This window comes from Nicotiana attenuata, chromosome 6 (assembly GCF_001879085.1).
Source record: "Nicotiana attenuata strain UT chromosome 6, NIATTr2, whole genome shotgun sequence".
Taxonomy (NCBI): domain Eukaryota; kingdom Viridiplantae; phylum Streptophyta; class Magnoliopsida; order Solanales; family Solanaceae; genus Nicotiana; species Nicotiana attenuata.
In genome coordinates this window covers 66,583,082-66,607,039 of record NC_031994.1, presented here as the reverse complement: position 1 = coordinate 66,607,039, position 23,958 = coordinate 66,583,082, and positions in this window count along the sequence as shown.

Genomic DNA, 23,958 nt, shown 5'->3' with positions numbered 1-23,958 from the left:
CTTGAGGTGCAGGAACCGCAGAAGCGGATAAGAGGACTGCATCTGCGGAGTCGCAGATGCGGATAATGGATCGCAGATGCGGAAAGTGGAGTTTAACTGAGGACCGCAGATGCGGTGATTTGGACCGCAAATGCGGTACCGCGGAAGCGGTAAAAGGGCCGCAGATGCGGAAATTTCTGGGCAGAAAGTATAAATTGTGTCCTTCACGAATTTTGAGTTATTTCACAATTTTTATCTCGGCTTTGGAGCTTTTTGGACGATTTGAAAGAGGGATTTCAAGGGAACTTCATTGAGGTAAGGAATTTGGACTTAAAACTCATTCCTATGCTATTATTTCATGGATTAGAGCTAGAAATTATGGAAATTAAGGGTGAAAATTGGGGAAACTAGGGTTTAGTATTGGAGACCTATGATTGAGGATTTGATTGACCATTTGAGGTCGGATTTCTGAACTTTTGATATGTATGAACTCGTGGGGAGATAAGGAATCTATTGGTGTAAAATTATCGAATTCCGAGACGTGGGCCTGGGGGTCTGGTTTTTGTAATTTCGGGATTTGTGTTATTTATTGATTGTTTTTGCTTGGGCTTCGTTCCCTTAACCTATTTTGACGTCCTCGTTCTGATTTTGGATAGATTCGACGCGAGTGGAGACCGATTCGAGGGGCAAAGGCATCGCGAGCTAGAGATTTGACCGGTTCGAGGTGAGTAATGATTGTAAATGATGGTCTGAGGGTTTGAAACCCCGGATTGCACATCGTAGTGCTATATTGAGGTGAGACACACGCTTGATGGCTAGCGTAGGGTCGTGCACTATTGGGGATTGTGACTTGGTCCATCCCGATTGATGATTTTACCGTGTATTTGACTGAAATCTATTTGCTATCATCATTATTTGGGCTGAATGCCATATTTGGGCTTCGTGCCAACTATTTGAACCCTTCGGGGATTTTTATTGATATTTTCTCACTGTTTTGACTTTATACTTGAACTCAGTCATGTTATTTTCCACTATTTTCATACTCAGCCATGTTTACTCCGTTTTAATACTTAAATGAGATATGTACGCCACGAGGTGGCTTGATTGATATGAGGCCGAGAGCCTAGTGATGAGGCCACGAGATGGCTTGATATTGCGCTTGGGCCATAAGGGGCCCCTCCAGGAGTCTGCACACCCCCAGTGAGCGCGGGTACCCAATGTGATGTGAGATGTTGCCCGAGGGGCAGATTTGTTGATATTGTTGGCCTTCGCAGCCCGGAGCTCCTCCCTACCTTATTTCTTCATGTCTTTAGTTTTGTACTGAACCCTGTAGTTGCTTTGGAGTATTCCGTGTTGTTAGATGCTCTTGACTTGTGACACCCCGGTATCAGGCTGTATTTCCGCATATTATACTATCTTTTGCTTAGACTTCGGCTTAATTACTGATGCTTTGTCTGTTTATTACTGCTTAACTGTTTAAAAAGATGAATTGGGTTTAATTGGCTGGCCTTCTCTTCACGAGAAGGGCCATCACGACCGGGTCCGGGTTTAGGGTCATGACAATAATGAACTTCTTTCTTCAATTCAACTTGGCCATCTTGCAAAATATTAAACTGAACATACCACTGTCACGACCCAAGTTCGCACTCCGTGAACAGTCATGACGGCACCTAGTCTCTACGACTAGGTAATATAACAATCCAAAAAATTTCAACCTAACACCCAAAATCCGGAACCCATGAATCACAAGCTATGGATATGACAAAGTGCTCTAACTCCGGAATGTCCAAATCAAGGAAGAATACAGAAGGGCTATAACTACTAAAGAGAATAGAAAGGGACTCCTCGGTCTGCGGACGCGGCAGATATACCTCGAAGTCTCTAGAGGAACACCTCGCCTCAAGGGTGATAAGACTGAGTGGAAGTACCTGGATCAGCACATGCAAAAACATGTTCAGGAAAGGGCATGAGTACACCACAGTGGTACCTAGTAAGTGCCAAGCCTAACCTCGGTCGAGTAGTGATGAGGAAGGTCACGGCCCTACCGGTCATATACAATAATATATAAGGAGATGAGCAGTAGTAAAGAAATACAGATAATGTGAGAAACAACAACCAAAACCAAGGCAAATAATCACAGAAGGTATACAACTCATCATAAAGATAACAACCGGGATTCTACCAGGATAACGTCCCGTAAACCCTAAATGTAAATATCCAGCAACTGGGGATCTACCAGGACACCTTCCTGTAGTCCCAAAATATAAATGTCTAGTGGATCTCCCGGGTGTCTTCCCGTAGTCCAACTCATAGTGCGCTGGGGATCTATCGGAATCCCGATCCATAGTCCTCAAATATAAATACCCAGTATAGGGGGAATCTACCGGGTGCGGTCCCGTAGTTCCATATAACTGTGCAGGGGGATCTACCGGAATACCATATCCGTAGTCCCAAATAAACAGACAAGGGGGATCTACCGGAATACCACATTCGTAGTCCCAAATAAACAGACAAGTGGGACAGACAAGGGGGATCTATCGGAATTCCACATCCGTAGTCCCAAATAAACAGACAAGGGGGATCTACCGGGAACCGCCCGTAGTCCCAATGTAAACACGCAACAACAACACAAGAATAATCAACTCAATTCAAATTAATATCAAAATAGACAGGTAATTCTAACCTAGCATGCTGCATAGAGTTCAGATAAGGCAGTTTGAGCAAGTAGGAAATTTAGTCATTTAGGCATGCTTTCCTAAGCTAACAGTAAGCTCAAAGTTCAAGTAGTGTAATCAGTGAAGAAAAATACGAAATTATAGATACTTAAATGAAAAGTCGGATTTTCAACAATCAGCACAAGTACGCGCTCATTACCTCACGTACAAGGCATTTCAAATATCAGAGTACCAAATCCTAAGGGGAGTTTCCCCACACAAGGTTAGACAAGCCACTTACCTCAAACCAGCTCAATCAACTCAATACCACGTTCTTGCCACGAGTGTCCGACTCCAAATGGCCCAAATCTATTCAAGTAATTGCATAATGTAAATAACACTTCAAGTAGCTAATTCAACTAATAAATTCTAAGCTAATACGCGAAATTAGGAAAAATGACCGAAATGGCCCCCGGGCCCACGTCTCCGAATCGGTTTTCAAATCCCAAAAATTTATTTTATGAAGTTCCACAATTTTTACCAAATTTTTGTCCCAAATCTCTACTCAAATGATGAATCCAACATTAGAATAATGTATTTTAGCCAAAATTGAGTTAGAATCACTTACCCCAATGGTTTTCTTGAAATCCATCAAAAAATCGCCAAAGCCCGAGCTCTCTAGGTCAAAATATAAAATAAAACCTCAAATATCGTATTTATAATGCGCCTTCCATATTCCCTCACCGCTGACCGCGGAAAATCACCACTGACCGCGGTGGAGCACCACTGACCACGGTAAATCCACTGCTGCAGCAGAAAATGTTTACTGCATTTGATAGGCTTTAGTATGTTGGCCATAACTTTCTCTACATATGTCCAAATCATCATTTCTTTACCTTTATAGAAACTAGACACGATCGGCTACAACTTTTGTTTTTGTATCATCTCCAAATTCCTCGCATATCAAAAGATATAGTCTTCCGAAGTCAGAGCAGCGAACCTGCGGATTCTTCACAGTTGCGGACCATTTTCCACCCTAGCGGTAAAACCACCGCCCCAATGGTAAAACTTCCACCCCAGCTGTAAATTTAAGCACCAGAACAAATGCCTGAGTTCTGGTAATGCCCGGACTCGCTCAAAACTCACCCGAAACACAGTCGAGGCCCTCGGGACCTTAACCCAAACATACCAACACCTCCCATAACATCATTAAAACTTAGTCGAGCCTTCGAATCACTCCAAACAACACCAAAACACCTAATCAACTTCGGATTCAAGCTTAAGAACTTAGGAACTTTCAAATTCCACAAACGATGCCGAAACCTATCAATTCAACTCTGAATGACCTAAATTTTTGCACACACGTCACAAATGACACTACAGACCTACTCCAATTTTCGGAATTCCATTCCGACCCCGATATCAAAATCTCACTATCGAACCGGAAACTTTAAAAATTTGACTTTCGGCATTTCAAGCCTAATTAAGCTACGGACCTCCAAAACACAATCTGAACACGCCCCTAACGCCCGAAAACACAATCTTCAAACTGCTCCGACTACGTTCCAAATTCTAAAGCTTAAGCTCTCATTTAGGTACTAAGTGTCCCAAAACTCTCCGAAACTCCAAACAAATTNCAACTACTCTCGCACCTATGACTTCTGGTCTTCTAGCGCATGACCGCATCTGCGGCTGCTCCCACGCTTCTGCGATCACGCACCTGCGGTCCCCAATCCGCAGGTGCGGTTATGACATAAGTTCAGCAGCTGAAGCTGCTCAAACAAACTCCCAATTCTTCCGACAACCTTCCGAAATCATCCCAAGGCCCCCGGGACCTCAATCGAAAATACGAACAAGTCATATACCACTATTCAAACTTGTACCAATCTTCTGAACACTCAAAACAACATCGAATCATCAAAACACCCTCGGATTCAAGCCTAAGGATTCCAAAACTTCCAATTTCCGCTTTCGATCAAAAAGTCTATCAAACCTCGTCCGAATGACCTGAAATTTTGCACACACGTCACAAATGACACTACAGACCTACTCCAACTTCCGAAATTTCATTCCGACCCCGATATCAAAATCTCACTATCGAACCGGAAACTTTAAAAATTTGACTTTCGGTATTTCAAGCCTAATTAAGCTACGGACCTCCAAAACACAATCTGAACACGCCCCTAAGCCCGAAAACACAATCTTCAAACTGCTCCGACTACGTTCCAAATTCTAAAGCTTAAGCTCTCATTTAGGGACTAAGTGTCCCAAAACTCTCCGAAACTCCAAACAAATTCTTCGGGCAACTAACAATAGCAGAAACAAACACGGCTGCGCATATCCTGCTCGGTATCCCAAGTGGCCTCCTCAACCGGCTGACCGCGCTACTGAACCTTCACTGATGCAATGTTCTTTGACCTTGGCTTTTGAACCTTCCTGTCCAATATCGCCACTGGCTCCTCAACATAAGATAGATCCTTGTCCAACTGGACTGAACTGAAATCCAACACGTGCGATGGATCACCGTGATACCTCTGGAGCATCGAAACATGAAATACCGAATGAACTCCTGCCAAGCTGGGAGGTAAGGCAAGCTCATAAGAAACCTCCCCAACACGCCGCAATATCTCAAAAGGGCCAATAAACCTCGGACTCAATTTCCCTTTCTTCCCAAATCTCATAACGCCCTTCATAGGCGAAACCCGCAGCAAAACCCGCTCTCCAACCATATAGGAACATCACGAACCTTCCGGTCCGCATAACTCTTCTGTCTGACTGGGCTGTACGGAGTCTATCCTGAATCACCTTAACCTTCTCTAAAACATCCTATACTATGTCTGTTCCCAATAATCTAGCCTCGACGGGCTCGAACCAACCCACCTGGGACCTATACCGCCTACCATGCAAGGCCTCATACGGTGCCATCTGAATGCTGGTCTGATAGCTGTTGTTGTAAGCAAACTCTACCAGTGGAAAGAATTGATCCCAAGAACCTCCAAAATCCATCACACACGCACGGAGCATATCCTCAAGAATCTGAATGGTGCGCTCGGACTGTCCGTCCGTCTGGGGTGAAATGTTGTGCTCCACTTTACCCGAGTGCCCAACTCATGCTATACGACCCTTCAGGACTGTGATGTGAACTGAGTACCTCTATCTGAGATGATGGAAACTGGAATACCATGCAGACGAACAATTTCTCGAATATAAATCTCCGCGAACCGCTCTGAAGAATAAGTAGTACACACAGGAATGAAATGCGCGGACTTGGTCACCAGATCTACAATCACCCAAATGGCATCGAACTTCTTCAAAGTCTGTGGAAGCCCAACTACAATGTCCATAGTGATCCGCTCCCACTTCCACTCTAGAATCTCTATCTGCTGAAGCAATCCACCCGGCCTCTGGTGCTCATACTTTACCTGCTGACAGTTGAGGCACCGAGCTACAAACCCAACTATATCCTTCTTCATCCACCTCCACCAATAGTGCTGTCTCAAATCCTGATACATCTTCGCGGCACCCAGATGGATGGAATACCGCGAACTATGGGCCTCCTCTAGGATCAAGTCCCGAAGCCCATCAACATTGGGTACACAAACCCGACCCTGCATCCTTATTACCCCGTCATCACCATTGGTCACATCATTGGCATCACCTCGCAGAACCTTGTCCCTGAGGGCACGCAAACGAAGGTCATCAGACTGACGCTCCTGGATACAATCAAACAAGGAAGATCGAGAAACCACACAAGCAAGGACCCGACTAGGCTCTGAAAGGTCCAATCTCACAACTGGATGACTAATGCCTGAACATCCATCGCCATGGGCCTCTCCGCTGCTGGTAAATAAGCCAAACTCCCCAAACTCTTCGCCCGGCGACTCAAGGCATCGACCACCACGTTGGCCTTACCCGGGTGACACAAAGTAGTGATATCATAGTCCTTCAGCAACTCTAATCACCTCCTCTGACACAAATTAAGGTCCTTCTGCTTGAACCGATGGTGCAAACTCCGGTGATCAGTATAAGTCTCAAAAGGCACATTGTACAAATAATGACGCCAAATCTTCAAGGCGTGAACAATAGCAGCTAACTCGAGATCGTGGACAGGATAATTCTTCTCATGTATCTTCAACTGTCTGGACGTGTAGACCATAACCCTACCATCCTGCATCAATACCGCTCCATGGCCAATCCTCGAGGCATCACAATAGACATTATAAGACCCCGAACCGGTAGGCAATATCAAAACCAGGGTTGTAGTAAATGCTGCCTTGAGCTTCTGAAAGCTCTCCTCACACTCTTCCGTCCACTGGAATGGAGCACCCTTCTAGGTCAATCTAGTCATATGTGCTGCAATGGATGAAAATCTCTCAACAAATCGACGGTAACAAACCACCAAGCCAAGAAAATTACGGATCTCTATAGCTGAGGATGGTCTGGGCCAACTCTACACTACTTCCATTTTCTTCGGATCCACCTTTATCCCCTCACAAGATACCACGTGACCCAAGAATGCCACAGAATCCAACCAAAACTCACATTTCGAGAACTTAGCATATAATTTATTCTCTCTCAAAGTCTGAAGAACTGTCCTTAGGTGCTGCTCATGATCTTCCTGACTCTAGGAGTATACCAGAATGTCATAAATAAAGACAATGACGAATGAGTCAAGATATGCCCGGAATACACTGTGCATCAAATGCATGAAGGCTTCTGGGGCATTGGTGAGCCCAAACGACATAACAAGGAACTCGTAATGACTATATCGAGTCTTGAAAGCAGTTTTTGGGATATTTGGCTCACGAATCTTCAATTGATGGTAGCCTGAATGCAAGTCAATCTTAGAAAACACTCGTGCACCCTGTAACTGATCAAATATGTCATCAATACGAGGCAAAAGATAACAGTTCTTCACTGTAACTTTGTTCAACTGGCGATAATCAATGCACATACGCATAGAACCATCCTTTTCTTAACAAATAAGACAGGAGCACCCTAACGTGATACACTGGGCCGAATGAAACCCTTATCAAGCAATTCCTATAACTGATCCTTCAACTCCTTCAACTCAGGAGGAGCCATACGATAGAGAGGAATAAAAATGGGTTGAGTGCCCGACAACAGATAAATACCAAAATCAATATCTCTATTAGGCGGCATGGTCGGAAGATCAATTGGAAACACATCAGAGAAATCCCGTACTACTAGGACTGAATCAATTGTAGGGGTATCAATACTGACATCTCTCGCATAAGCTAGATACGCGTCACACCCCTTCTCAACCATCGTTGAGCCTTAAGAAATGAAATAACTCTACTAGAAGTGTGATCTAAAGCACCTCTCCACTCTACTCGCGGTACACCTGGCATAGCCAAAGTCACAGTTTTTACGTGACAATCAAGAATAGCTTAATGGGGCGACAACCAGTCCATGCCCAAGATAACATCAAAGTCTACCATGTTGAGCAATAACAAATTGGCTCTGGTCTCAAAACCATTAAGAGCAATCAAACACGACCGATAAATGCGATCCACAACAATAGAATCTCCAACAGGAGTAGAAACATAAACATGAGAACTCAAAGAATCCTGAGATACGCCCAAATGCGGGGCAAAATAAAAGGACACATAGAAATAAGTGGATCCTAGATCGAATAGAACCGGTGCATCCTTGGAAAAACTAGGACAATACCTGTGATGATAGAATCGGAGGCCACAGCCTCAGAACGGGCAGGAAGGGCATAATATCTGGCCTGGCCTCCCCCTCTAGGGCAACCTCTACCTCCCCAACCTCCACCTCTAGCTGGCTGGGCAGGTGGGGTAGCAACTGGTGCTGAAATAATAGTCTGGGGACTCTGCGGAGCATGCTGTGGCTGAGAAGTCTTTGGAGGCGTACCCCTCCCTAGCCTAGGGCAATACCTCACCATATGGCGCGTGTCGCCACACTCAAAACAACCTTGCGGCTGATGTGGCAGTGGGAACTGTGCGGTACGGGTACTCTGAGACCCCCGAACACCTGAAACACTATGCGAAACCTGAAATGCAAACTGAGTTGGCTGACCTACAAAACCTCTACCATGCCGTACTCTTCCTCTAAAATAAGGACCAGTGGATCTCTCTGGTATACTTGGTCTCCTCGCCTCCTTATACTCTCTCTCCTGACCTCGTCTGTCCTCTCTCTCCCGGACCCACCTGTCCTCTACTCGGCGAGAGATTCTCACCACCCATTGAACTGGGACCACAGGCTGTGTTGCCATGAGAACCTGACCAATGTGAATTCGATGCTTTGGAGTAGGTACGGCACGAGACTAGGAACCTCCCCCGATCTGTGAAGTAGTTGGTACAACCTGAATTAATCCCGCCTGAACGAATGTACCAAACATGCTCAGAAACTGTGTTAAGGACTCCTGAAGTGCTGGAGTAGTAGTAGCTGTAGGCGTATCAGATGCCTGGGCTCCAACTGGAACTGTTGGTGGCTCCTCTGTAGTAGCTTGCGCGAGTGCTCTGGCTGCACCGCATGCGCGTCCACGGCCTTTACCCCAGCCCCGACCTCTGACGGCTCTCGTAGGGGGCACGGGTGTCTGGTCACCTCCGATAGCATGTATCCTCACCATCAGTGAGAGAATGAAAAACAGAGGTTTAGGATTGTGATGTCAAAAATCTCGCACGACAAGGAAATTAAACGAAGTGGAATTTTTCCTAACGGTTACATAGCCTCTCGTAGATAAGTAGAGACGTCTCCGTACCGATCCGCGAGACTGTAATAAACCAGCTTGGGATTCATGACTCCTATGAACCTAGAGCTCTGATACCAACTTGTCACGACCCAAGTTCGCCCTCCGTGAACAGTCATGATGGCACCTAGTCTCTATGACTAGGTAAACCTAACAAATGCGGAGAAGAAATAATTGTGGAAAAGAAACTAATAAAAACCGAGATAAAAAAGTATAACAGTGTTTAAGACGCCACCCGGTATATAACAATCCAAAAATTTCAACCTAACACTCCTAAAATCCGGAACCCCGTGAATCACAAGCTATGGATATACCAAAGTGCTCTAACTACGGAATGTCTAAATCAAGGAAAAATACATAAGGGCTATAACTACTAAAGAGAATAGAAAGGTATTCCTCGGTCTCCAGACGCGGCAGATATACCTCGAAGTCTCTAGAGCAACACCTCGCCTCAAGGGTGATAAGACTGAGTAGAAGTACCTGGATCTGCACACACAAAAACATGTGCCGGAAAGGGCATGTGCACACCACAATGGTACCCAGTAGGTGCCAAGCCTAACCTCAGTCGAGTAGTGACGAGGATGGTCAGGGCCCTACCGGTCATGTACAATAATATATAAGGAGATGAGCAGTAGTAAAGAAATACAAATAATGTGAGAAACAACAACCACAACCAAGGCAAATAATCACAGAAGGTATACAACTCAACATAGAGATAACAACCGGGATTCTACCAGGATAACGTCCTGTAGCCCCCAAATGTAAATATCCAGCAACCGGGGATCTACCAGGATACCGTCCTGTAGTACCCAAATGTAAATGTCCAGTGGATCTCTCAGGTGTCGTCCCGTAGTCCAACTCATAGTGCGTTGGGGATCTATCGAAATCCCGATCCGTAGTCCTCAAATATAAATACCCAGTACAGAGGGAATCTACTGGGTGTAGTCCCGTTGTTCCATATAACTGTGCAGGGGGATCTACCGGAATACCATCCGTAGTCCCAAATAAACAGACAAGGGGGATCTACCGAAATACCACATCCATAGTCCCAAATAAATAGACAAGGGGGATCTATCGGAATACCACATCCATAGTCCCAAATAAAAAGACAAGGGGGATCTATCGGGAATCGCCCGTGGTCCCAATGTAAACACGCAACAACAACACAAGAATAATCAACTCAATTCAATTTAATATCAAAATAGGCAGGTAATTCTAACCTAGCATGCTGCATAGAGTTCAGATAAGGCAGTTTGAGCAAGTAGGAAATTTAGTCATTTAGGCATGCTTTCCTAAGCTAACAGTAAGCTCAAAGTTCAAGTAGTGTAATCAGTGAAGAAAAATACGAAATTATAGATACTTAAATGAAAAGCCGGATTTTCAACAATCAGCACAAGTACGCGCTCATTACCTCACGTACAAGGCATTTCAAATATCAGAGTACCAAATCCTAAGGGGAGTTTTCCCACACAAGGTTAGACAAGCCACTTACCTCAAACCAGCTCAATCAACTCAATACCACGTTCTTGCCACGAGTGTCCGACTCAAGCTTAAGAACTCAGGAACTTTCAAATTCCACAAACAATGCCGAAACCTATCAATTCAACTCCGAATGACCTGAATTTTTGCACACACATCACAAATGACACTACGGACCTACTCCAATTTTTGGAATTTCATTTCGACCCCGATATCAAAATCTCACTATCGAACCGAAAACTTTAAAAATTTGACTTTCGGCATTTAAAGCCTAATTAAGCTATGGACCTCCAAAATACAATCCGAACACGCCCATAAGCCTGAAAACACAATCTTCAAATTGCTCCAACTACGGTCCAAATTCTAAAGCTTAAGCTCTCATTTAGGGACTAAGTGTCCCAAAACTCTCCGAAACTCCAAACAAATCCTCCCGGTAACTCACAATAGCAGAAACAAATACGGGGAATGCAGTTAATAGGGGATCGGGCGTTAATTCTTAAAACGACCGGCCGGGTCATTACAACCACTCACTATCTTTAGTTGGTGGGTCAACAGAGTCTTTACCTATACTTTGATATTTGTTATGAATATTCTCCACAACCTTTTTCTCCAAATCATTTCCAACTATATTTTTCATTTTTATTTTTCCAGATGTAGAATCAACAAGGTCATTATTTTCTGCCGTAACTTTAGAATATTTTTTTATTTTTCAGTTGTAGCATTGACAGAGACATTGTCCATCATCTTCTTCTCCAAATCATTAGCACCGATACTTTTCATTTTTTATGTTTCTTTAGCAGCTTTCCCCTGCTTCTTCAAATTATTACCATCTTTCCCCTTCTTCTCCAAAACATTAGAAGCTTTGCCTTTTTGCACTGTCTTTTTAAAGTCTCAGGTGGATGATCAACAAAATCATCATCTGAACTAACATGTTTCTGATGAACATTATCCACAATCTCATTCTCAAGAGACATATTCCTTAAATTCAACTACATAAACATACATTTTACTAAATTTTAGTAACAAAATTATATATAGCAAAAGTAACTCTTAATACATAAAAACAAAAAAGAAATTAATTTACCTTCTCAGAAGGTAAGCCATATAGCTTGTCATTTAACTCTTTAAATTTCAGTTGTCGAGTAACACTCCATCAAAGAATTCGTGGAGATGTATTTTGACACCGAAGAGCGACAGAATTATGCAAATATCCAAAACATTCGTAGAACCATATCTGAATAGCATAAGGGAATCCTGAAATCCAATAACATTGTCGTTGCTTATCAAAAATGCCTGACATTGTTCTCACTGTTTCCTCATATACATCTATTCCCCATGGATAACTATTGTAATCACCCTCGTCAACCAAGTCCAAGTACATCCTATCAACCAGTTTGGTGTTCTTAATAGAAAAGAGGAATGAATTTATAACAAATAGCACTGCCATCTTAATAGCATCTTCATCAGACTCAGATGTTTTTGTAAGAAAACAATCCACAAGGTGTTCTTTAGAAACAGAACGGTAATCCTTAAAGTACTTTCCAATTGAACGATTATTCTTTTGCGTAGCTTCACTACAAAGCTGTACATCACCGGTACATTTTAATCCACTTACACAAGCAAACTCAGCCAAGCCAAAATGTAGCTTAACCCCATTGACAAGAAACGTCATTTCGTTCGCTTTCCCTTTTTCAACCTCCTTGGTTAACAAATAATATATTAATTGTGTTTGCAGTTTTATACTAGGCAAATTCAACAAATAACCAAAACAAGTTGACTTGAAAAGTTCAACTTGTGTTGTTGATAATTTTGTTTTCAAATTGCTAACAATCTCAGAATTGAAGTTATTGCCAAGTTTTGGTCTATCACTTGCACTAAGCTGCAATACAACACACACATATATATAAGTATATCACACGGGTATACATTATACAAAATATCTATCAATAAATAAGGTGTAATATAATTTACCTTCCAAAATGATTTGGAATGTCTTCTCTGATGTACAGTTGATTCAGAAACCTTCCTTTTTTTTTGTAGGCTTTATATTATTTTGAGAAACTTCAACTTCTGGTTCCTTGACACTTTTAGAACCACTAATTTTGCATTCCTTGGCACTTTGAGAACGCTTTATTCTAATACTAGCTGACCTAGAGGCATTCGAAGATGATCTAGAGGTATTTCGTGCCTTAGCCCTTTGTAAACGAGTATGTCCTAGACTAACAACTTTTCTTCCACTAGCTAATGATGATTCTCCAACTGCAAGCGCACTTGGAGCATCTTTCATATAAGATTCTTCCATTGTAAGAGAATGATTTTCGTTATCCATAACAAAATCAGAAAAATATAAAGACACTGAGATTGGATGAATAGGTTTTTTACGCTTGAGAGAGTGCTTTCTAACCATAAAATGTCAACGGTTCTAAATTAAGCTTGACATTTAAAAACTAAAGCTCAAGAATATCCAATTAAACCCTAACGATTGTGTATTTTGAAATTCGAGGTAATATATGACACGTTATTTTGAAATTCGAGGTACCGTTTAGGGAATGACGCATTGTTTGGAAAAGCAATAAAGACTCCAGTATACTCGAGTAGTATAATGCTGTAAAATTATGAAATCCAAATTACTATCCATAAAATATAGACTCCTATAAAAATGTAATTATTACTTTGACACAACTCCGAACGTATAATATAATTTGTGGTTAAAAATACATAAAAGACTGCACCCAATGGTTATGTAAAGTACTGGAATTCAGACGAAGTGATGAAAAATTATAGGCAATTATATTACAGTCACTTGTATGTGTCGTCATAAAAATAGCTATCACGTCATAAAATACCATTTATTTTTATTATGTAATACAAAGCAATGTGTATCATATAATAAAGAAAGTGAATTACTAAATCTAATTTATTATACATAAAAACACACAATGAAAAACGTAAGAACTCAATCTAAGGAAAAAAATCAGGATTGTAAACATCCACTACAAAATACGGGATTATGCTTTCAAGTGATATATCTCCAGCATAATATACAGGAAACAACATTTTAAATTATTTTATTCCAGCAAATTGTTCTAGATACAAAATTTTCCACTGTTTTACACTTCTCAATTATAATATACTGGTTTATATCACTTCATAAATAGCATTTCCAGCATAATTTATAGGAAGCAACAAAAATAAGAACTCTAACTAATTATACTAGAGCTGCATCACCAAAAATTATGAAATCTAACATATTGTACATAGCAACACACCATAAAAATAATAATCTCCAATCCTTATAAATTTATTTCAATAAATAAATCGCTCAAATTTAGGAAAAAAATCTGGATTGTGCACATCCAATATAGAATACTGGATATTATGCTTTCACATGATATATCTCCAGCATAATATATAGAAAATAAAATTTTAAATTATTTTCCACTGTTTTACACTTCTCCATTATAATATACAGGCTTATAACGCTTCATAAGTAGCATTTCCAGCATAATTTATAGGAAGCAACAAGAACTCCATCCAGCATTTAATATACACGTAAACTAGGTAATATTGACCAATAATACAGACACAAAGCAAGTTTAATTGATCTCCCTTAGTCATACCCGTTCATTCAGTTGAAAATACTGGACATTATTGTTTCGCATGATATATATCAAGCATAATATACAGGACACAAAATTTTAAATTATTTAATTCCAGAAAATTGTTCTAGATAAAAAAATTCGATTGTTTTACACTTCGCCATTATAATATTGTAACGACCCGAACGGTTGTTTTGAGCTCTAGCACGTCGTTCAGCAGTTTGAGGCCATGAGTAGCTTCACTTCAGGTATTATGACTTGTACGCATGGTCGGAATCGAATTTCGAGAAGTTCGGAGTTGATTTGGAAAGAGAATTCTCATTTCGGAAGCTTTAAGTTGAAAGAATTGACTAAGATTGGATTTTTAGTAAATGTCCTCGGAATCGGGATTCGAAGGTTTTGGCGGGTTCGTATGATGATTTCGGACTTGGGCGTATGTTTGGATCGGGTTTCGGAAGACCCAGGAACATTTCGGCACCTATTGTGGAAGTTAGCATTTTTGGAAGAATTTCATGAGTTTGGGTTGAAGTGCATTTTGAGTGTTATCAATGTCTGTTTGGGATTCCGAGTCTAGGAATAGCTCCGTATGGTGATTCTAGTGTTGGGAGTGCAATCGGAAGTGAATTCGGAGGTCCGTGGGTTATTTTGGAGTCATTTTGGCTAAAGATAGAAATTTGAAGGTTTTTGAGGAGTTTGACCGGAAGTGGACTTTTTGATATTGGGGTCGGAATCCAATTCCGGAAGTTGGAGTAGGTCCGTAATGTCGAATGTGACTTGTGTGCCAAATTTGATGTCAATCGGATGTGATTTGATAGGTTTCGGCATCGAATGTAGAAATTGGAATTTATTGGTTTCATTAGACTCGAATTGGGGTGTCATTCGTTTTTATAGCGTTGTTTAATGTGATTTGAGGCCTCGACTAAGTCCATGATACATTTTGAGACTTGTTGATATGTTCGGACGGGGTCCCGAGGGGCTCGAGTGAGTTTCGGGGTGATTTCGGACCATTTCTAGGCCATTTTTAGCTGCTGGTTTTTGGCTACAACAGTATGCTATGCGATCGCGGGGAATTGGACGCGATAGCGGTGAGTAAAGTGGGAGAAAATGGCCAGTGATTCGCGATCGCTGAAGGCCTTACGCGATCGCGTAGTGGAACGTTTCTGCTGCACTGACCCGACTTTGGAAGCTTGTATCTCGCAATCTAGAAGGAATTTGGAGATGATCCAAAATTGAAAGTTGTCGCCCATTGTGTCTAGTTTTCAGAAAATTAAACCATTTGGAATTTGGAGCTGTGTACAAAAAGGTATGAGTGGTACACTACAGCATATCCGGGACAGTTTGGAAATTGCAAAGAAGAAATTTGTGTTGCACAGGGCTGGCTTTGGAATCTTATATCTTATAATCTATAAGGAACTGGGAGACGAGCAAAGCAAGAATGTAGTCCTTGGAGTCTAGTTTTCAAAAAGTTAAACCATTTGCAATTTGGAGTTTTCTACGAAACATTATGGCCATTATACTAGAGACTGTTTGGATGAGCTGGGCATTTATTCTTCGCGATCGCGAAGGGAAAATTTTGGGCTGAGAAATGTCGTGCTTCACAATTGCGAAGAATTTTCCGCAATCGCGAAGAATAAATACCTGGGCAGAAGCTATAGTTCGAGGTTTCGGCCCTTTTTAACATATTTAGAGCTATGGAGCTCGGATTGAAGCGATCTTTGAGGCGATTTTCGCCATATGGATTGGGGTAAGTGTTCTATATCTGAAAGTAATATACTTCTTGATACTATGGTTATATTCAACATTTATTTCGGATTTAAATGGAAGAAATATAGATTTTTGCAAAACTTTTCAAAAACAAAAATTCATGATTTTGAGGTCAAGTTGTTATCGGAATTTGGTGAAATTGGTATGGTTGAACTCGTATCGAAATGGGTTGTCCGATTTTGTGAGTTTTTTTTGGAATCTGGGCACGTGGGCCCGAGGGCGATTTTGTCAACTTTTCGACTAGAGTTAGGAATTTATCTAAATTGAATTGTTGTGAGTATCAGAGTATATATTTATGGATTTTCTCATTTATTGGCTAGTTTTGGAGTGTTGTGCATCGATTTGAGTCGTCAGAAGGGCTTGGAAGCCGGTTTTGAAACTTCGAAATGAGGTGAGTCTCCTTTCTAACCTTGTAAGAGGGAATTGTCCCCATAGGTAAATTAATTGGTATATGCTTCTATTTGTGGGGTTACGTACGCACGAGGTGACGAGAGTCCGTGCGTAGCTACTATTACGCTTAAGTCCGAGTAGTCTAGGACCCAAAATCATGCTTTACTTTTAATAATTGCAATCTTGTTGACAATTTAAAATGCTTAAAATATATCGAACGTAGAAATGAATTTCTAATTGACTAGACATCGCTTCTTGATTTGTAAAAAAAAAAAAGGAAACTGCCTTTTCTTGAATAATTTCTCCTTGATGAATTCTTGAATAACTGCTTGAATGTGTTTATCTATTGTGGAACGGGCCGAACGCCTCGATAGGTGTCACGAACCAAATTCCCCTCCATTGGGTTTCGTGACGGCACCTAGTCTTAAGGACTAGGTAAGCCTAATTTTTACAGAAGAACAACAATAATAAATAACATCTTAAAAATTTTCTGGAATGAATCCTTTATACAATGAGCATATTCGCAAAACCCGGTAGTACAAGTCATAAGCTCTACAGAGTTAGCTACCACTTCTATAAAAATTGTTTGGAAAGGGGTAAAAACAGTTAAATACAAGTAAGAAGGTGACTCCGGAGCCTGCGAACGCAGCAGCAGTTTACTTTGAGTCTCTCAGCAATGGTCCGCACAGCTACTAACGATCGACACCTGGATCTGCACAACAAAAATGTGCAGAAGAGTAGCATGAGCACACCACAACGGTGCCCAATAAGTATCAAGACTAACCTCGGTGGAGTAGTTACGAGGAACAGTCAAGACACCTACCGGTCTAATAAACTGTACAAATATAAGCATAGGAATAACGGAACATGATGTACACATATAAAGACTACAGAGTATGGCTAACGATACAACAATCACAGTAAGGAAAGAAAAACAGCAAGTAATAGCGGAAATACCATAATAATGACATAGAAGAGCGAGCGAAATCACAAACCCAAAACCTTAATCACAAATACAGTAAAGGTAAGCAATAACTCAGAACCTATGACAGTGTTCCCATCAAATCTTAGCCAACAGACTCCACGAAATACCGAACCTCGAACAACTTACAGCTCACGGGTCCCAATACCTAAACCTTAACACTTGGCATCCTGTGCCCCCATCACAACTCATGGTCACGCTGATAACTCACTTACTAACTAGAGATACTCTCACATATATGACAAGTAGACGAGGATGTACATCTATACTCAGCAATATCAGGAGAACTTCATATCCAATGGAAGTGTTCAACTACGTGTATGCTTGTGCAAGCGCTTTAACATAGTTCCTACCAGCTAATAAGCATAAGGAAAAGAACGGACAGCACGTAAGATGTTTTCTCACAACTTCCACGAGATAAAACTCATACAGGTAAGCATACCACAACACAATATCAAACAGCAAGAATGCCCCCAGGCCATCACAAATCATCACAATCAATCCTTGACATATCCCACCTTGTCTCGCCATGTGTGCAAAAATTAACAAAATAAGTGCCCGCCTTGTTTCGCCACATGTGCATCATAATGTTCCCACCTTGTCTCGCCACATGCGCAACCCACATATAACCATATATATATGTGCAATATGTCAATAGTAGCAATAGCACGGCAGAAACCTCGTGCAACCCCATAACAATAACCGCACATCAGAAATCTCGTGCATCACAATATCAACAACCGCACGACAGAAACCTCGTGCACCACCACAACAAGTACCACAGCAACAATGGCAATATATACAAGAACACGACAAGTAAATCAACTCGGGAACCAGGAGACGGTAAAACTAGCTCACAAAGAATAACCACAATGGAGAATACTAAGCATAATAAGAACAGCTCCACAAGGGAGAAAATAATGTGAAGCAACGATCCCATAATATGTAGTTCAACAACAAGGAAGCTAAGACGAATCAATAATTCCAAATAAAGAAATGTAAATTAAATATAGGATACCCAAACTTCTGTTAAGGTTGGGCAAACTATGAAGAATATACAACAATTTCAATTAAGGATGAGCAGCGGGAAGATAATCATAACCTCAATTAAGACTAAACAATTATAGGAGAGATAATAATGGTTTCCAATAAAGACAAGCAGTTATGAAAGATAGTATGACAATAGAAGAGGTAAAAATCTTCAATTAAGCAAAATAAGAGTCAAATAGGCAATAAGAATGAATCATAGAGCAATTAATTCCAATTAAAGCATGTAGAGGTGAAACTAGTAAATGGAAGCTCAATCATATCAAGAACAACTTCATACTCAGTGAATACAAGGACCTAAAAACTCTAAAAGGCCAACTTTCCACAAATAAGTACGAACACACATTTGTCACTTCGCGTACACGGACTACAATCAATATAGAAGACTCAAATCCTAAGGGAAAGTCCACCACACGAGGTTAGGCAAGATACTTACCTCAATCCGGCCAATTCAATACTAAATTTAGCTTTCCCTTTACCAATTCATCAACGCTCAGCTCAATCTAGCCAAGAAAGACTTGAATACATCAAACAATGCAAGAGAAAATAATTTCAATTAACAAAACTATGATTCTTATATAAGTTGCAAAAAGTCAACAAAAGTCAACTCCCCGAGCCCGCACCTCGGAACCAGACAAAATTTATAAAAACTGAATATCCATTCCGATACGAGTTCACCCATACGAAAATTTTTTAATTCCGACTTCATTTGGTCCCTCAAATCCTCATTTTTACATTTTTGAAAGATTTCACAATTTTTCCCCAAAATTCCCTTTAGATTCTCATGATTTGATGTTAAGTCTAAGATATAATCACTATATATTGTTGGAAATTGATTAGAGACACTTACCCAATGATTTGGTATGAAAATCTTCTCTCAAAATCGCCCACTCTCGGAGTTAGGGTTCAAAGAATATGAAAAATGAGCAAAAACTCGAGTTACACAGCTGAAAACAAGCTGCAGATGTCGCATTTGCGATCCAGGGTTTGCAATTGCGAACCCTTGCAAAAGCGAAGAAAGGCTTCTCAATTGCGAACAAGGAAGCTGTTGAGATAACCCAAAACCCATTCCGGGGCTGTTTACTCAAAAGTCCAACTCCGGTCAAATTCTCACCGTTTAAACTTCCAAAACTAGTTTCCTTTTTCCAATTTGACTATGAATCATCCGTTAACTGAATTCAACCATGCACGCAAGTCGATACACATATTATGAAGTTGTTCAATACCTTACGCTGCCAAACGGAGCATAAATTCTCAAAATGACCGGCTGGGTCGTTACATCCTCCCCCTCTTAAAACAAACGTTCGCCCTCGAACGTGCCAAGATTCGCCTCGAAGTCCTCAAGTTGCTGAATGCACACTTCCAACATACACCCGCGGGTGATCCCACGTCACCCCAATCCACATAAACCTGACGACATCATCTCAACTGAAATTTAGCCTTTCAATCAATACCAATAAGCCTTAGAGCCAGAATTCTCACCTTCCATCCATTTCCAAAGACCCGATTCTAAATCCATACCCGGTATCAGTCTCAACCTGCTACATCAATTCGTGCCAACACCCATATAGTACAACGTTACAACATGATACATCGCACATAGGCCCACAATAACATTGTTGATCACAATATTCGCTCGAAACCAAATTCAGCACTGGCCCTAAGCCTCATTCAATAGGGACCCGTTTCAAACCTCCACAACACTGGCGTTGATACAATAATGAAGTTATAAACATCAATACCACACAAGAGGGGGGGGGGTGATTTGTGTGGTACCTAATTTTCGCGTTAGAAGAACCTGGTTCTTCTAAGTGTTCTAACTATAGCAGTTTGCGGAATAATAAATACTGAAAGTAAAGTGCACAAAGATTTTTACGTGGAAAACACCTGGCTCAAAAGGTGAAAAAACCACGACCTACTACTCAGTAGGATTTTCCCAAACTCCACTAAAATCACTGAGCCAAAAACTGCATTTACAAAACTCTTTGTAAACCTAAGGATTAACTCTAATCCCAGTGTAGCACACAGCCTCAACTGTTGCGACACTTTCAAGTTAACTCTAACTTGAATACTCAGAGTACCTAATACAATTGCTTCTAAGAAAGCTGAAAGGTACAATATGAAACCTACTACAATTGAACTAGACTTAGAATAAACACAATGATGAAACTGGTTCTTCTATCTTAGTTCATGTAGCTTCAGACGTGCACACTTGTATCTCGCATATGTTGCTTGCAAAACAGACTTGATCTTTGTGCTCTCAAATATGCTTAACTTCTGCTTATGTGCAACTTCTGTAAAAGAGAACAATCGTTATATTTATAGAGTTAGTAATCAGAGTTTGATAAGAACTCGAATTGTGGATCCTTTGACAATTCGAGTCCAAGAACAACTCTAACTCCTAATCCATATTCTTGATCCGAATGTAATTCTCTTTTCATAAGGAGACTTCAACTCCTTATCCTATATGCAATCTTTTCGATCAGTTCAGAAGATATTCATCAAGATATTGCTGCTTGATCTCAAGGACTTATCTTCTTCACGTGCATCTCATGTGTATGGGCCATAACAACTGTGTCTCCTTAGATGAACCTGGTCCTTCACTGAGTTCGTTTGTCATTCTTCAAAACTTCAACTGATCTTGGGCCAACAAATTCCCCCTTTTTGATGATGACAAACTCTGTGCTTTTACTGATTATAGAACCTGTGGAACTCAGCTAAAATATCATCACTCGAAAATTTTTACTTATCATTAAGGGCCAGATTTAATTAGGTCATAAACATCACTGTTCAGAAAATAGACACAATTTCTTTTAAAGCACAATATCTTCCCCCTTTTGGCATCATCGAAAAGTTGCATAAATATGTGAATCCCAGAATATTAATCATTACTCATGGCCACTGGGGCAACTGCAAGTGAAAGCATGCTTTAGATAATCAAAAATCAACTTGACAAAAATAACTATTAAGAGCAGAATCATCACAAAACAAGAGAAATGCAAATTGTCATTGATAAGGCATTGCTTCTACAGTACAGTCCACAAAAAGAAAGAACAAAAACTACCAACCATGAGCAAAAACAAGAAAAATCCCTAATCTGGGTCACTGGGGGTAACTGAAATGGTTCGGAACTAGGACAAAGATGGCTAAGGCTTAGAAGAACTGGAGGGTTGGGATTGGAGTAGGTTGAGCATTGTTTGTAGCATCCCTTCACTCTTTTCCTTTTCTTTTGCAAGTTCTGCCTTCAGCCCATTCCTTTCTTCTTCCAATTCAGCTACTCGAGCCTGAAGCCTAGCAATCTCAGCATCTTTGGTCCCACATTCTTGCATCAACGCTCTAACTTTGCTATTCACTGGAGTTTTTACGGATGAACCAGGTTCAACAGGGGCAACACTTAGCAGATAATCACAGGCCTGGAGAGTCTTGATTCCAAAGTGCTCCTTACTGGAGGCATTTTCCCACTTCTTCAAAGGGACGTTCATCCTGTCCAGTACAGTTGTCAAAATGAATCCATAAGGAGTAGCATGAGCCTTTGAACCATTTATGACTCTGTCCAGCAATTTGACTATGAAAGCAGGCCAATTGATTTGTTTACCCCTCACAAGACACTCCATGAGAACCAGGTCCATATAATTTGCAGTGTGCCTCCTCTCTTGTCTAGGCAACAGACATTTGTTCACAAACTCAAAGAGCACTTTATGCTCTGGCTTCATTTCACTCTTTTGAACAAATCGTGCTTCAGGCACCTCTTCAGCATCCTTTGTGTCACAGAAGTTCCTGGTAATTTGGAGTGCTGTGGGCAGATCATCTAGACAAGGCCACCTTTGCCTAGTGTAATCATCATAGCCCTCACTTGGGATGTCTAGAATCCTGCCCAGCTCTGGTGCATCAAACTCCACCTTCACACCTTTCACTATACTGGTTACTCGCCCATTTTCCACAGAGCCATTCGCCATAAATTCAATCAACTCTCTTCTGGCTAGTCTCCCATCCATCTGAAGGACCATGTCCTTCCAGCCCTGTGCAGCTAAAGCATCTACCAGCCTAACCATGCCTGGCTCCTCCAGGTCTTTCAGCAGCCTTCCCTTCAATATCTTCCTCCTGCTAAAAATAACAAAGCGATCTTGCTCTTGTTCAGAGTCCTCCTTTTCTTCTTCTTCACTCCACTCCTCATCTTCTTCCTCAGTAATTTTCACTTGTTTTCCCTTTACAGCAGACCTTGTTCTTTCAGCCAAAGAAGGTTCAGCAGGCACAGACTTTGAAGACTTCTTTGCAGGAGTCTTGGTTCTTTTTGGTTTGACAGTGGGAACCACTTCTTCAGTTGTGCCTCTCTCTTGATGGACCAGGTCCATCTCCTCCTCCTCTTCTACAGCAGCCTCAGAACTTTCTACTACCTTTTCCTTTCCTTTTTCCTTCTTCTTTTTCTTACTCTTCTCTAATGCTTCCTGTAGTTCTGCTTCACTTTGCCTTACTTTACTCCTTGTAGTTCTTCCCCTAGGTACAGAAGTAGCAGCAGTCTTGGGAGATGTTACTTTGCTTTTCTTTGATGGTTTGTCAGCAACTGGGGTCTTTTGTGAAGACGCCTTGCGCTTCTTTGGGTCATAACTGGCCCCTACTTTCTTTAGAATATCTGCTAAAGTCTCCTCCATAGAAGAACCAAGTTCTTCTTGTTGCTCACTCATCTTAACAAGTCCCTCAGCAGCTTCTCCTGATCCGCTTCCCCCTGACTTCAAGCCACCTTCTTCTCCACCACCACATATAGCAAGAACCTCCCCTTTCTTTTTCTTTCTCCTCCTACTAGTCTCAGCCCCTTCAACATTTTTCACAGCACCCACAAGCACAAACCTATTATCTACCTTCTCAGCTATATCAGAAAATACATAACAGGTGTTTACCTCTCTTGGGTTTTCTTGACTCTTGTCATTGTCAGATGACCCAGGTTCTTCTCCTTCACTAGCAGAGATGAACTTTTCAGATTCAGAGCTTGAGTGGGATTCTTCAGATGAAGCCTCTTTTCTTTGACTAGCCTTTAATTTCTCGTTCAAGGCTTTTCTGAGAGGGCCGGATGCTACAGTTTTTCTGGCTAACATCTTTTGCCTGCGAAATCTGGGTTTTGGACTTTCAACTGGAGGTGTTGATGATGAGGTATTAGAGGAAATAGGTGGGGGAGTTCCAGGATTGTCTTGAGGATTAGTCATGGCGGATAATTTCTGGAAATATTTTGGGGATTTTTGGAGAAGAAAAGGGTTTATCAGAAGGATTAGAGAAGTGAAATGACGGTTATGAGTGATGAGAGAGGGTTTGGAGTGTATTTAAAGAGGGATCATG